Consider the following 14,190-nt stretch of genomic DNA (forward strand, 5'->3'; position numbering starts at 1 on the left):
TTTCTCGCTTTAAAAAAAAAAAAAAAAAAAAAAAAATTTTTTTTTTTTTTTTAGTTATTATTTCCCCGAGTCGGGAGAAGGGAGAAAGAGCAGGCAGCGGCCTGGGCGCGTGGCGGCCCCACCCGAGCACGACCCCTCGTGCTGCGAGAGGGACGCGGGGATCTGGGGTGCCACCCGCTCAGGGCCAGCAGCCGCGCCCCGCGGTCCCTCCGTCTGCCACTCCACGTGGTCAGGATCAACAGTTTGTTGAGCTCATCAGTGACACCTTGAACTTTTCATAAAGAAAATGGGTATTGCACCAGGAGGGTTTGGCCGCGGCCGCCGGGCCGGGTCGTGCTTAATATTCAATGATCTCGCTCGCGCCTCCCCCTCCTCCCCTCGCAGAAATTCCACCGAGTCCGTTACTGGGCTCAGACTTTTAAGTTAATTTACTGCCCACCCACCCCCCCAACCTCGGCTAGTAACCAGCGCCTTTAGGGCTAACCTCCCCCCCAGCTCCCGCCTGAAAATGACATTTCGCCGGCGTCTCCGGAGGGGGCTGAATTTCACTTTGTAACTTTCTGCGGAACCCGAGCCCGGGTGGCAGCTCGGGTGGTGGTATCGTATGCAAATACGCATGCTGACGTTACAGATCATGTGGGTTTTGGCGTAGATTCCCCACTGATCGAGACATTTTTTTTCCCCCTTTTTTTCCTTCTTTTTTTTTTTTTTTTTTTTTTTCTTTTTAAAATTTTGGCCACTGTTCCCCGTACGGGGGCTTTTCCTGTCCGTCTGTCTGGCAGGCTGGCCGTGCCCCTCTTTCCCACGGAGCCCGAGCCCGGCGCCCGGTGGGGAGTGGGGAGTGGGTGGGGGGAGCCAGCAGAGTTCCATTTTGGAACGCCCGTGCCGCGTCTCCGCGCTCCCAGCCCGGGTCCCCGCGTCCCCAGCCCCGGCGCAGGTAAGAAACTTCGCCTCGGCGCCCGGCACCCCCCGCCCGGCGCCGCCAGCCCCGAGCCCCGCACGCCGGGCGCCGGCCACTCCAGCCCAACTTTCCCACCGCCGCCGCCGCTGCCGCGGCTCCCGAAAATGTGTTGTTAATGGGACTTGGCCGGGTTTGTGATTGGAAGAGGGGGTGCGGAGAGGGGGGGGGGGTGCGGGCCCTTTCGGCGGGTGGGAGGAAAGAAGAGCATCCGGAGGTGGGGGGAGATTTTTTTTTAAGAGTTTTGATTACAAGTTTGGATAAATGGGAGCCAGACCGAGGAGGAGGAGGAGGAGGAAAAACATGTCTACGTTTCCCTATGTCGACATAAGCCACAAAAAAATATGGCGTCCGCTTTCGACAGGGCGTTACGTAGACCCGACTCTGTTTTTATTTATTTATTTCGTGGCCGGCGCCCTCCCCTCCGTGGCCCAGCTGCGGCGCTTTGTGCAAACGGGGCAGGTCCCGCGGGGACTCCGGCGGGACGTGGCCCCGGCCCGGCGGGTTTGGCGGGGTGGGGGGGGGGTCTGCGTGTGCGAGCTGCCCTCCCTCCCCCGCGCTCCCCTCTTCTCCCCTCTCCCGGTGACGATTCGCCGTACTGTGGTGGCAGGAAGCATGACGCCGTGGGCTGAGGCTGCCTCTGCTCTCGTCGCCGCCGGTGGCTGCGGGCGGCCGCCCGAGCTACCTGCCGGGGGGCAGGGCCGGAGCGCGGCGCGGGCCCCACGCCCGGCTCAGGTGGCGGGGCGCCCGCGTGTGGGGGGGAGGGGGGGTCCGGGGGTGGATCCCCCCCCTCGTTGTCCGCCGCCGGCCGGCCCACGCCCGCGGCCGCCTCTGCCAGCCGAGCCCACGCTCGCCCCCGGAGCGGCAGCTGGCGCTGTGGCGTCCGCCCCACGAGAGGTTCATCTTTGTTGGTGTTGCGGCGTCTTTGTGGCTTCCCCGGGACTTGGTATCCTCGCCTTTGCAAACTTGCCCTTTCCCCCGGCCGCTCTGCAGGAGGCTGCGGAGACGGTGAGCAGCGGAAAGTTGGAAACCAGTGAGCATCACAGGACGGTCCCCTTGGCCCCGAAGCTGTGCGGAGAGCTCGGAGGCGGAGGAGGAGGAGGAGGGTGGCTCGTTAGCCTGGGGAGAAAACTTGGGGAAGCCAAGTTGTGATTTGCTCGGGCTTCCACCTGATTGATCGGCTTCAAAGCCAGTGGGGTCTCTGCCTGCCTTCAGCTGTTTGGGGATGGCCTTTTGTTTGTCCGGAGGTGGGGAAGGGGAAGGTGGGGGAATGGTGACTTTCCCTGGACCCGTCCCCTTTGGAAGAGGTATTGCCCGGCGGGCCCCGGGGTCCCCTGAGTCTTGTGAGGCCCTAGAATTCTTCCCCCACCTGATCTCTGATGATCTCCTTATCTCCCAAGTTAGCAGCTCACCAGGTCTGAGGCAGGCCCCGATGGGCAGGTTTTGGAGGGGCAGGAAGTCCCCCTCTTCATCCCCTGGGTAGTTCAGACCTACACTTACCCTCTTAAAACATCACACACACACAGGCACACACTCTCAGACTTGCAATACACTCACACTCCTTTATGTAGAGCAGAAATTAATGCCTGTTGAAGGGGGTGAGGTTCTGAGGGCTCTTCAAGATTTCAGTCAAAAGGTGATTTTCTATTTATGAGGGCCCTGAGTTTAAGCAGTTCAGTCCCAGGGCAGTAATGTCAAAAAGCATTTGGATGACAACCAAGTGGAATAAATATCTTGTAAAATGGCATGTTTAAAAGTAAAAATAGATTAATGGAACCCTCAAGTGCTTCAATGGAACTAACATAAAGGGTTGATTCAAGTTTAAAGGGAAAATTATATTAAGCCATATACACATCTTCTTTCACTGCCCCGGGGGGTGGGGAATCTACAAGTAAGACTGAAATGTGTCACCGACAGGAACAGGGACCTGTGATCTGTGGGAATCTCGTTGGTGTGGAAACGCTGTGCTCTTTGATTGTTCTTGTGTGCATGTACCTTCTGGCCAGGTTTGATGTCAACTAGGATCCAGCTGAAGTTAACAGCTCTTAAGGGGCAATTCAGAGGTCCGTGATTTAGGGGACATCAGATGTATTAACCAATCCCCATTTAAAGGAAAAGATCAAAATGACAGTGTTTGTGGGCACTCCAGAAGGGTATTCTCCTGATGTAAATGCAGCGTATCTTGACATGCGGAAAGGTGATCCCCACACCAAGGTCTCACCTCCATCAGGGCTGTGGGATTGAGTGGGATGCCTGGTGTTTGGCAAAAAGAATAGTGACAATATTTGATAATGATTGCTAATGCTTACTGTTTTCATATGCCAGGCACAATGGTTAGTTTTTTGTGTGCTTTATCATTTAGTTCTTAGCATAACCCTGTGAGATAAGTGCAATTATTATCCTCAGGTTACAGTTGAGGAAACTGAGGCTCAAAGAGGTGAAGGAATTTGCCCAGAGCTGCAGAGCAGAAAGTGAAGTCAGTGTTCCGAGCTGGGCCCTATTTCTTGGCCTTAAACACTCCTGTTACAGCAGTTCTCATTGGAACGAGTCCTCATTAGAAGGGAAAAGTAAAGGGACAGGTGTAGTTACGAAAAAGAAGGAACAGTGACACTGCCCTGGGGTCTGAACTCCAGAATTTTCCTGGGTTTTATTCCTTCATTCACTTATTTAGCAGCTACGTGTTGATTTATTTGTTCATTCAGCAGCTGTGATAGTCATCATCCTAATAAGAGTGCAGTCATTAAACACTTTTATATGCCAAGAACCCTTATAAGTGCTCGTGATTATTTTGTCTTCGTGACATCCCTGGGGGGTAAGTACTGTCAGTCTCTCCTTTTTATGGATGAGGAAGCAGAGGCACAGAGAGCACAGAGGTTGCCCAAGAACAAACAGTAAGAGCACCAGACCCCAGAACACGCACACTTTGATCCCAGAACCAGCTCACTCCAGTGCGCTGCGCTAGACATTATGGAGAGACTGGCAACAGAAAGCCCCCTAACCTCAATGCAAAACCCTGCTCCAGGCACTGTGGAGGTGCTGGCGGGGTCCAGACCCCCTACCCCCGAGGAATCTGAGCAGACCGGCAGGCCCAATCAAGCAGGATTAACTAAGTGCTGTAATTGAGAAAAGTACTGCGGAAGCACAACGAAGGGTGTAATTATTGTGCTCTGAGGGAATCGTGGAGGTTTTCCTAAAGGGGGTGGCATCTGAACTGACCCATGGAATGAGAAGGAACAATGTCTGGAGGTGTGTCAGATATGATTGTATTCAGCTGTTAGCAACAGCGATCCTGACCACTGGTGACGTAGCCAGATGGGGGCTTACTCGTGTCAGACAAGAGCGGGGAGTGGGATGATGCCTGGGCTGTACCACTGGGGACCCAGGCTCTGTCTTTCCACTACATCATCCTTAGCTGTAGGCCTCCAATCCCAGGTGTGTGTTCTTGAGGTGGAAAGGTGGCTGCCATGTGTCCGGGCTTCACATCTCCATCCCAGGAAAGAGAAAGCAGGATGAACGAGGCATTGAACGTGTGGCTACTAGGGCTTTACTGTTACATTGGGAAGAGATGCCCCTCTCAGGGACTTCTGTCCTTGGTTCATCAACCAGAACTGCACTGCCTGGCCACCCACACGTACCAGGGAGGGCAGCCCTGCATTTTTAAGGTAGGCACATTGCTTCCGTGAACAAACTGGGGTGAATGGTGGGATGGTTGTTGAGTTGGCAGATAAAGTGTGTGTGGCCTAAGAGGAGAAGAGGAAGAAAGGTATTTCTGGTGAAGGTAAAGCTGTGTCCTGGAAGCCGAGCATATTCTGAGGAGGTGGAGAGGGGGATGGAGGGACATTTGTGCAAAGAGATGATTGCAGACTTGAGGGTGGACGTGGAGGAGGGTGGCTGGTAATCCATAGGTACCGGGGAGCTATGGCAGGTTTCCGAGGACGCGTGTCAAGCATTTAGGAAGGTAAGACTGACAGCAGTGTGCCTTGTGCAGACAAATCAGCTCGGTTCTGGTTTGAAATAAAAAGTTTCAGACCAGGGGACCAGTTTTGCCTTAGGGCAAAAAGAAGACAGAGTGCAGTAAGAAAGTGAGGGATGATGGGGAGCTTTTCTTTTAGATCCTGCCAATAGGAATCCCAAATTAACCCAATGCTAGTCAGCTGTTACGAGGACGTAAGTAGCTCTCCCTTTTCATAGCTCAGTTACTGAAAGCTGTGGAGGTAGGTACCATTACTCCCCAGACACTACAGTTGGCCTTTGTCCTGATCCTCAGACTGCTAGGTATTACCTGCATCAGAATAACTTTGGTCATGACCGTTCACCTTTGCTTTAAATGGACAGGATGATATCAGGAGGCCTCAGAGGCCCTTCTGTTAGGTTCCCCACTCTGGATTCCTCCAGCAAGGACTGATTCTCTGCTCAATTTATTAGCTACTCTCTAAACCTCAATTTCCTCATCTCGAAAATAGAGATCGTTCTAATAGCTGCCTGATGAGTTGTTGTGAAGCTTTGGAAGAAATTTGTAAAAGAGCTGAGCACAGCGCCTAACACTGTGTTCAGCAAATATCACCTGCTGTCACCATCATCACCACCAGCATCATCACTGTCACTGCCACAACCTCTGGCATGTGACTTTATTGTATCCTTGAGATGCCAAGTGATTAACATACATGGATTTTATCATTGATTCCAAGACCCAGACTGCCCCCGTCTTATTGCATTCCCCCCCCCTCCCCCTCACGCATACGCACTGGTTAGTGGCAGGTCCGAGTAACCACTGAAATGGAAAGCCTTCCCAGAAAATCGCCGTGAGACCCCGGTGCAGTGTTCAGGTAGGATAATGTGCTGTGTCATAGTCAAATCCAGACAGCGCGGTTCTGAAAGGATGCCTGACTACTCACATGGCCCCGTGGTAGATGATAAAGTAGACATTGTTTTTAGTAGTGACAAGGTAGTTTCGTTTTTAACTTGGGGGGGGGGAGTCCCTCCTGGTTCCCCTCCCCCACCCTTCTCTAAAGCCCCCTCCCGGCATCCAACAGGTTGTGATTTTAAGAATCACCCACAATGTGTTTCCTGTTCCTATGCTTATAGTCTTACTTTTAAGAGGGGCCGATTGGGGGTGGTGTGAGTGTGTGTGTGGGTGTGGGTGTATAACAGACCCCCACGGAGAAAAACAGTCGTGGCAACAGTGTATCAGTTTCCACCCAGACTTTAAAATGGAATAAAAGAGGCCAGAGCCAGACCTGATTTTCTTGCTTACCCCTCTTGTTTACCACCCTGGTGAACAATTTTCAGTAAAAAGCCACAGTGCACACATACTTTCTTCCTCCCCTCTGCCTGCCTCCACATCTCTAGTACTAGAAACACTTAGTGGACATTAAATCTTATTACAGGGTGTTTCGCTGCGATAGAGTTGCCGCATAGAATCTGCAGTGAATGAAATACTTGTACTGTTGATCCATGGGGAATCAGTATTTGTAAGGAGCGTGCCCCCGGCGTTCACTTTGGTGTAAGAGATTTGTGGTATGTTTTGGGGGTGCACAGGCTTGGTTTGGGATAGAAAAGTGAGAAGCGTATGATGGGTTTGCTTTTGGGTTTCAAGCCATGCTTGGTTTACCCCGCAGGGGGAAACCAGCAAAATCTTGGGAACCATTTGCTGTCCAATTCAGTGTGGGCAGTGGACTCATGGATCCCTGGGGCCTCAGAGAGTGTCCAGATTGAGTTAGCTCCTTCTTTGGGAGGGAATCCTCCCTGTTGGGGGCCCTGGACAGACTGTGGGAGAGAGGAGTCTGCTGTTGAGAAAGGAAGAGGGAAGACGTGAGCAAGAGTTTCTGGGCTCCGGGTTCTCCTTGGCCCGGTTGGATGCCTGCAGCTGCAGCTTCTAGACTCCGAAACATCTGCAGAAAACCAAGGAAGGACCAGAAGTCTAAATTGAGGCAGCATGCGTGCATGCCCTGGCTGTGCAAACATTATGGTTTAAGTCAGTGTTGCAGAAAGACTCCAGGAAAACACTCCTCGGTGGGGCTGACGTCCATGCCCCACCCCCAGCTGTCTTGCTCCCCCTCCCGCTTTGTCCCCTCTGACTGGTGAGGCTGAACGAATACGAAGTTCCCTATACCCCCAGAACACCACAGACACACAGTGTTGCTGCCTTAATCACAGCGATGCGTCGCCCAGATTGAGCACCTGCTGTGTACCTGGCCCTCTGCTAAATACTCTCACTATGTCATTCAGTCTGACCATGAGTAGTACTTTGAGAGCAGGGTCGTAGCCCAGTTTTAAAGACAGGAAACCAAAGCTCAGAAAGGTTAGGTACTTGCCGAAGGTCACAGAGAGAGAGTAGCCAAGTCAGGATTCAAATTCAGATCAGTCTGATCCCAAAGCTGATGTCCTTTTTTTTTTTTAAGTAGTTTTTTTTTTTTAAATTATTTTGAGAAAGAGAGAGACCGAGCACACAAGCTGGGGAGGGGCAGAGAGAGACAGAGAGAGAGAGAGAGAGAGAGAGAGAATCCCAAGCAGGCTCCACACTGCCTGCTTACAGGCACTGCCACAGTGCCAAGCTGGATGTGGGGCTTGAACCCACGAACCGTGAGATCATGACCCGAGCCGAAGTCAAGAGCAGGACGCCTAACCGACTGAGCCACCCACGTGCCCCCCAAGGCTGATGCTGTTAGTCATCACCAGGTCTTTCTGAAATCTTGTGGAGGTGCCCCACCCCAGCCTAGGAGGAAGTATGGGGAGAAGGGACAGTTTTAGAATGTGCTTCTAGACGGTCTGATTGCTTTTCTGCTAAAGGGGTGTAGGGGTGTGGGCGTTCATGCATGCATGAGGATGCGTGTGTGTAAGTTTAGTCAAAACAGAAGAGAATTCCAAATCCATGCTTGTGATCCAACTGCCCCACCCCAAAAAGACAACTCTAAAGCCTCCAGCAGTGTCTATGACAGAACATTCCCCAGGGGGCACTGCCCCCTTTCCACCCTCTCCTTGGCTGTAGGGAGGAGGAATCCCAGCGGGCTGCAGGCTGCGCTCCCGGGACTGATGAGAATCCGGGTGCTACTTTCAGGATGCTGAACAGCCTTGCCAGCCAATAGGGGAAGGAGATGGAGGGAGCAGGCGTTGGGAGAGGAGATGGCTGTGTTGCTGTTTTTATACAATAAAAGAGGATCATTGTAATTGGGAGCCCTTGAATCATAACACGTCTGCCTATGGCTCTCTCCAGCTGCAGAGCCATTTAGTTAAATAGCGCACAGAAAACTCCTTTCAGCAGATATTACTTTCCCGCTGTTCTTAAATACAAGACTGAGCTGAATTGCTGTAAGGACAAAGCCATCTCAGCGCCCCCCCCCCCCCCGCCTCCCGCCCCGGGTATACCCAGAGCCCTCGCGGAATTTCCCTGGCCTGTGGAGGAGGACATTTAGAAATTATTTTCCTTTGCACTGCACCCTTGCCTTTTTGGAAACAGCTCCTTTAAGATATTTGCACACAGTCTGGTCAGAGTTGGATGTCATAGTCAAGTTGTTTATGGGGGGTAGTGACCCAGAAGGGGCAGAGAGAGGCCAGAATGCCAGTGCGGGTAGAGATGGGGTGTGTCCTTGCTTTTGGAGGAGGGCGGTGGGAAATGGAGAGATACGGACCGACAACTAGAAGCTGGGAAGACTGCCCCCAGGTCAAGAAATTTAGAGGAAGGGATGGCAGTGGCTCCAGGCAGGAGCAGAGAAGAAGCACAGACAGAGCGCCGAGGGCTCATTACCCTGTACTTTCTTCCCGGGAACTTTGTGTTACAGAATTAATTAGGGGAATGCGGTGAACTTCTGCCAGAGCCGCGCAGTTCAGGAGAGTGGAAGATTTCACAGCGTTCCCAGGAGCAGGGGCTTTTGGGCGCACAGAGCCACAGAGTGGACACGGTTTGGGTCACTCCATGGGTTAATGGTAGACATTCCAAAGATGGAGGGCTGTATTCAGCAGCGTGAAATTGAACACAGCCTGACGTCAGCACTTTCAGAAATGGGATTTATGGGTCTTCTGGTACAAACTCTAATGTCCTCTGGGGTCCCTGGAGGACGATCGTGGGGACCGGGGGATGAGTCTAATAGCAACATGGTGCATTAGTGGGATCAAGGAATGTTCCGGCTGGAAGAAACTTCAGGGAGCACTTAGTCCATCTTAGGGAAACTGAGGCCCAAAGAGGTAAGGGATTTGCCCAAGATCACACGATTATATGGCAGAGTATTACTTTCCTCTTCTATAGCTTGAGGCTCTTCGGTTTCCTCGAGCCTTCCCTAACCTAGCCTCTTTTCCTCTGTCCAGTCAACGAACACCTGCCAGAGGATGAAAACGACATCCCTCAGGAAGTCCTCAGTCATTTGGCCCTTAGCAACTGCAGTGATCGTCACACTGACATTGTAGGAGCAATGCTGAGCCCTTTTTGTGGATTAGCTCATGAGAATCCCAAGAGATACAAGAACCCTTTTATTTCCACTTAACAGGCGAGGAACAGCAGAGTGGGAAGCCCTCTGTCCGAGGTTTCTGGGAGCCAGGCAGTCTTCTTCCGTACCGGTGCTCCCCAGGCATGGGCCCATGCCACCTGTCCTGCCCTCTGTGCACCTGTGGCTCCTCCATATCTGATTAGAACCAGCGGCCCAGCCACCAGCCAGCGCCGAGGGTAACACAAGGGTGCACGTGCAGTTAGGGCTTGACAAAGGGCTTTTTTAAAAATGGTCTTTATTTTGAGAGAGTGTGTATGCATGGGAGTGGGGGAGGGGCAGAGAGAGCAGAGAGAGAGAATCCCAAGCAGGCTCTGCAATGTCAACACAGAGCCCGACACGAGGCTCCATCTCACAAACCGCGAGATCATGACCTGAGCCGAAATCAGGAGTCAGACGCTTAACTGAGCCACCCGGGCAGACAAAGGGCTTTCTTGTGCATAGTTGGTTTTTTCCCCCCAGTGTGTCGAATGCCACCTGTATGTAGGTTCCTCACACCCTCACACCATCGTCCAGGTCGTTTGCACAGCAGCCCTGCTGAGCAGATAGTGTGAAGGTCAGGGCCAGGATTCCAGCACAGGTCTGTGGAATCCAAGACTGGAGCAGTTCTAGCCACATCAGGCATGCTGCAGCCATAACCCACTGATTGGGAGAACTCTGTGGGCAGGGACAGGTCACTTAGGGATACAGAATCACCAGTTGACTGCCCAGGTTAGTTTCCCTGATGTCCCCCTAAAAGTAAAGGAATCTGAGGCACTTCAGGCAACTTTCAGCTGAGCAGCAGATACTTCTTTGAGCATGTTAAGAAGTACCAATTATAATATATGGGGCAGTATGTGCCAAGCCCTGTGCAGCTCTGTACGTGGGTCCTAGAGTTAGCCCCTATTTTAAAATAGCTTACGGTGTAGTGTACATACCTTAGAATTCACCCAGGTATAAAATGTACAATTAACTGATATCTAGTGTATTTACAGTTGTGTAACCATCACAACAATGTAGTTTTAGAACATTTCTGTCATCTCAAAGACAGATCCTGTGTCCATTAGCAGTCACTTCCCAGCCCCCTCCCAGCCCCCTTCCCCAAGCCTTAGCAACCTGAGCTACCTTCTGTCCTATAGACCTGCCCTTGTTGGACATTCCACATGGGAGAAACCGTGTAATCTGTGGTCTTCCCTATTTAATTTCTTTCGCTTCACATAATGTTTCTGAGGCTCATCCGTATTATAGTATGCATCTGTACTTCATTGTTTTTATGGCTAAATAGTATTCCATTGTGTGGCTATGCCTGCGAGGGCTGTCACCACAAAATGCCACAGACTGGGTGGCTTAAACAACAGGCATTTATTTTCCCACAGTTCTGGAGGCTGGACGTTCAAGATCAAGGTGTCAGCACTTTGGATTTCTTCTGAGGCCTCTCCCCTTGGCTCGCAGATGTTTTCCTTCTCACTCTGTCCTCACACGGCCTTTTCTCTGTGCACACACATCCCTGGTGTCCCTCTGTATGTCCAGATTTCCTCTTAAAGGACACCAGGCACATTGCTCTAGGGCCCACACTAATGACTTGTTTTAACTTAGTCACTTCATTAAAGGCCCTATCTCCAGGGTCATTTGGGTGGCTCAGTCGGTTAAGGGTCCAACTTCAGCTCAGGTCATGATCTCACAGTTCGTGGGTTCGAGCCCCGCGTCAGGCTCTGAGCTGCTGGCACAGAGCCTGCTTGGGATTCTCTCTCTCTCTCCCTCTCTCTCTGCCCCTCCCCTGCTTTCTCTCTCCCTCTCTCTCAAAAATAAATAAATAAACATTAAAAAAAAAAAAAAGAAAGGCCCTGTCTCTGAATACAGTCACATTCTGGGGTCCTGGGGATAGAGCTTCAATGTATGCATTGGGGGGGGGGGGGAGCACACAATCCAGCCCATATTTTGTTTATCCATTCACCTGTCAACAATTGGATTTCTACATTTGGGGCATTATAATAATGCTGCTGTGAACACTTGTGTGCAATGTTTGTGTGGAGGTGTGTTTTCATTTCTCTCGGGAGGATACGTGGGAGTGGAACTGCTGGATTGGATGGTCACTCTATGCTTTCCTTTTTGAGAAAACGCCAAGCTCTTCTCCAAAGTGGCAGCACCCTCGCACACTCCCAGCAGCAGTGCATGAGGGTTCTGATTTCGCCGGGTCTTTGCCAGTCCTTGGCATTGTCGTCGGTCCCATTTTACAGGTGAGGAAACTGAGCACAGCGTGGGGAAGGTCAGTCACATGCCTAGCGGGCAGGATTCATGCACTGGTCTGACCAGTGAACTACCCAGGGCCTGGACTGGGTGAGGCAAACGAGGCACCCAGTGTGCAAAATATAAGGTGGTGCTCGCTCCCGGGCTCCTGCAAATGCAGGGTCAGCGCTTGAGAGGGAGTGCCTCCTTCAGTTCTGCGTCCTGGGTGCCTAGTTTGCCACTGCCTCACCCTTGTCCTGGCCTTGCCACTGTGTGTAGGGTACTGTGCTCAGTATTGGGAGCGGGGAAGGGACACAGATGACCAAGCCCCAGCCTCTTCCCTGGAGGTGTTCTCAGTCTAGCTGGGGAACGTGTGCATTTGCTGGTCTACACAGTGGGCCTAGCTGGACTTGCAGGCCTGGAACCCCTGCTGTTAAGGCCGCTGTGTGAATTATAGGGGGTAACATGGGGCGCCTGGGTGGCGCGGTCGGTTAAGCGTCCGACTTCAGCCAGGTCACGATCTCGCGGTCCGTGAGTTCGAGCCCCGCGTCGGGCTCTGGGCCGACGGCTCGGAGCCTGGAGCCTGTTTCCGATTCTGCGTCTCCCTCTCTCTCTGCCCCTCCCCCGTTCATGCTCTGTCTCTCTCTGTCCCAAAAATAAATAAAAAACGTTGAAAAAAAATTAAAAAAAAAAAATTATAGGGGGTAACACCTGTAAAGTACTTAGCACAGCACCCGGCACCTAGGCAGTGCCCTAGAAATGCTGGCTCATATTGTTTTGTTATCCGACATATCTCTGACCTCATGTACTACGAGGCTGCCTCTGAGTCACTGTGGTTTGAAGGATATCCTAGTGCCATGAATCGATGACTGGGGGCCACACCCCTACCCCACAGAAGGGGCCATCACCCAGTGAGAGCAGGAACTGGTCATCCAGGCTCTTCAGACCTGCCGAGCCTGTCCTGGCAGACCCTGGTGGGTCCTGTCCCCAGAGCCCGGCGCTGGCTCCACTCGAGCTTCTGGCATTTCCTGGCTGGGCTGTAGTGACGCTCTTGTGTCTGGCTGTGTTACCTCCAGAGCCATAGTGTGATTCCTGTGCTCCCAGGTGTGAGAAAGTACCTGATGGGTAGTGCTTGGGGCCGAGGTGAGGCCGGGAAGGGTGGCCTCCGGTCCTTTCTGCTGAGCTGACAGTCCCCTGGTTTTCTACAGCTGGGAGAAAGAGCCCTGTGTGTGGCTCCACTTATAACCAGATCAGCCTGCGGGTCTTTCAGGGTTGGGAGGGGTGCACTGATTGATCCTGGTAGGGGATTTGTGGAATCAACTTCAAGATTTCTGGATATAGAAGATATGTGCCAGTTACCAAAATGATAGGAATTTGCAGTCCTTAAATACCACATCTGATCGTGTTTCCTTACCCTCCTAAAAAGCTCCCCATGTCGCTGGCTGTCCAGGAGTCCCAAACCCAAATGCTTTCAGGGGCTTTGAAGGTAGTATAGAAGAGTGAAGGGGTGAAGTATAGGGCAGTAGAAAGCAGTGGGGAATGGGTCAAAGTGGAAAGCATATGCCCAATGTAAAGGCATTCAAAATCAATTTTTTCCCATTGTGCTTTCCTGTCTATTCTGAGGACTCCCACTTAGTAACTTCTAACCCATAGGATCAAGTCCAAATTCCTGACCCTAGCATGGTGGCTCTTGGAGAGCTGACCTCTGCCTACCAGGCTTATTCTACCGTAACTAATTCCCCCGCCCCCTCTGCCATATGCCCCACCCTTCGGCCAGACAAGACTGATGCCTAAACCTTGTGTGTCGTCCTTTCCTTTTCATTCCTTTCCACACATAGATTCTTTTCCCTGGAGAGACTGCATCCCCCAAACTTAGCAAGACCTACTCATTCCTGCTATAGAGATACTTGCTCCCTCCTCCGAGAGGCTAGTGTGCCATAGAAATAACCCCTTATAAATCTTAGCAGATAAAAAAAAAATGGATTTTTGTCTGTTTGCACATCTGTCTCCCTGGAAAACTGTGAGCCACCCCCACCCCGCAACCCTCACCGCAAGGGAGACTTTCCTATTTGTCTCCACGTTCCCAGCACCAGCACAAGCCTGGCCCACTTAGTAGGTTCAAAATGAATATCTCTCATGTGATTGGATTGTTACTGAGGATGAGTAAAGGACCCTTTACTGTTTGGGAGCCTGTGCTCTCGGTCAACACAAGTTGGCAGCCAGATGCGTTGCCGCTCGCTGCTGCCCCTGGTGGCAGGTCCTTGACACTGCCTGGAAGGACAGTCAACTGGACCATGTTGTAACAGGAAGCAGTGGAGGAAGCTTCCGTCCCAGGCTGGTTTTGTCCCGGATCCAGGATCTTTTGGCCAAACTCTGCCAAGCTCCCTGCCTCCCTGGCTCAGCCCTACTGCCTCTTCTGGATCTCTGGCCTATCTGTGCAGCCTGGATCCACTGCCTCCCTCCAACTTGTCCCACGTGACACCTACAGCACTGTCACAGGTGTTGTTGCAGGGTCTTTCTACTACTTTCAATATTAAACTTTCTTTTATT

The 14,190-nt window shown here is 52.0% G+C and overlaps 1 protein-coding gene across 5 annotated transcripts in view; it reads left to right on the forward strand.

Annotated features, from left to right (window-relative positions):
- Positions 1-468: 468 nt before the first annotated feature.
- The window catches only part of ZHX2 (zinc fingers and homeoboxes 2), a 163,446-nt gene continuing 149,724 nt past the window's right edge, over positions 469-14,190 (forward strand). For 4 of the 5 annotated variants that reach the window (XM_058698955.1, XM_058698952.1, XM_058698954.1 and 1 more), the window contains exon 1: positions 469-937. The gene's annotated coding sequence lies outside the window, so the exon portion shown is untranslated. Of the gene's footprint in view, positions 938-1,758; positions 1,992-14,190 lie in introns of those variants that run through there. The other variant, XM_058698953.1, reaches the window with a different exon arrangement.

The sequence above is a fragment of the Neofelis nebulosa genome, chromosome 14, assembly GCF_028018385.1.
Source record: "Neofelis nebulosa isolate mNeoNeb1 chromosome 14, mNeoNeb1.pri, whole genome shotgun sequence".
Classification (NCBI taxonomy): domain Eukaryota; kingdom Metazoa; phylum Chordata; class Mammalia; order Carnivora; family Felidae; genus Neofelis; species Neofelis nebulosa.